Below are 1,675 nucleotides of genomic sequence, written 5' to 3'. Positions count from 1 at the left end.
CCCTGTGTGATGTCATATTCACTAAGGAGGACATAACACGTAAACACATACGGATAATAACAATACAAATGGGATGAAATAGGCATCAAGATTTTTATGGCAATTTGCTGCTTGACAACCCTTATCTGAATTTGGCTTTCAAAAGACAAGGTGGGCATTTTATATACCATTCATAGAGAAGAATCTAAGGATCAGCAACACGGAATGATTCGCTCAAGGTTACCAGCTCATTCCAGGGCAAGTCAAAAAGGGAAAACTGACTTTTTTTCTACCTCAATCACAGACAACTGAATGCAGTTGTAATCAGAAGAGGATTTTCAAGTAAATTCTTTAAAGAAGTTTTTGAAAATGGAAAAGAAATGTATAATTATTTGAGTTTTTTTAAAGATCATGTAAACTATAAAGACGAACAGCATGTTAATGGTGAAATATCATTTTGTACGTTATAATTTGCTTACCAGACGATTTTTTCATGCATGCTCTAATCAGCTAATAAGAGTGGTAGCTAACTGATGAAGAGCTTTCATTTCCTTCCCAGTATAATTAGGATAGTAATAGTCTTTTCTTTATATATTTTAATGGCATCTCTTGGCACTATTTTCCAAATGGTTTGTGATACCAGGATGGCATCTAACTGTAAGAGGAGCTGAAGTAGAATTTATAAAAGAACAGTCCTTGTAACTATTACTGTCATTATATAAATTCACTCGGATTGATATTAAAGTAAATAGCACAGAAATTAACAATGATTGCAATGTTATTTCCAATTAGTTCCTTCCTTATAAAGGAATCACTTCATTGCAGAGTTTGTGTCTAAAAAATCATGTTTAACACAGCAGGATTCCCTCTTCGCTTTGGGTCAATGCTACCTTAGGAAACAGCACTATGTTTGGTGAATTCTTTGCCCTAGGACATTTTTAGCCACAGAAATTAAGTTTCCAGTGCTCGCTTCGGCAGCATATATACTAAAATTGGAACGATACGGAGAAGATTAGCATGGCCCCTGCGCAAGGATGACACACAAATTCGTGAAGCGTTCCATATTTTTTGGTGTGTGTCACACTTTATGGGGGCAAGACATGATTGCAGGAGGGACTTTGCCTAACAATTGCAATCAGTGTAACCTGGCTTATTGTACCCTCGATGAATCCCCAACAATAAAAAAAAAAAAAAAAAAAAAGAAGTAGTGAAGACATAGTTCAAAACAAATTCATTACGACACATCAATAATACGATGTAGAAAAAAGGAAAATTAAAATGTTTTGGAATTATAAAAAAAAAAGAAATAAGTTTCCGTATATTCACCCTCTTCAGTGCAAAATATAATCTTTATTATCATGAGTGAGGTTTTTTTTTAAGCCAGTATAATGTAACAAAATTTGAACAGATGATAGGCATGAACACCCAAAGCCCTCTGCTCTTTCCCTGGGAAGACCACTGCCAGACTGCGTGACAGTTCAATGTACTGGATTCATCCTGCACACAACAGATCTTGTGCTTTCTCTGCTGAGACACTGCTCAAATATGTCTCCTGTGTAAACCTCACAATGACACTTTGAAGGTGGTATAATTTTTGTTCTCTTTCTTGTATGTTAGGAGATTGAGGCACAGGGTACTTATTTTGTTCTAGGTCATCTATTTTGTTAATGCCTGAGCTAAGATTTCATTCCAGGCA

General features: G+C 35.5%; 1 non-coding gene across 1 annotated transcript; it reads left to right on the top strand.

Annotated features, from left to right (window-relative positions):
- The first annotated feature begins 941 nt into the window (after nucleotides 1-941).
- On the top strand, nucleotides 942-1,048 carry LOC128560480 (U6 spliceosomal RNA). The gene has a single exon (XR_008372978.1). It is a non-coding gene; the product is annotated as a U6 spliceosomal RNA (small nuclear RNA).
- Nucleotides 1,049-1,675: the final 627 nt, after the last annotated feature.

This window comes from Nycticebus coucang, chromosome 11 (genome assembly GCF_027406575.1).
Source record: "Nycticebus coucang isolate mNycCou1 chromosome 11, mNycCou1.pri, whole genome shotgun sequence".
Lineage (NCBI taxonomy): Eukaryota > Metazoa > Chordata > Mammalia > Primates > Lorisidae > Nycticebus > Nycticebus coucang.
This window is presented reverse-complemented; position numbering and strand designations above follow the sequence as displayed.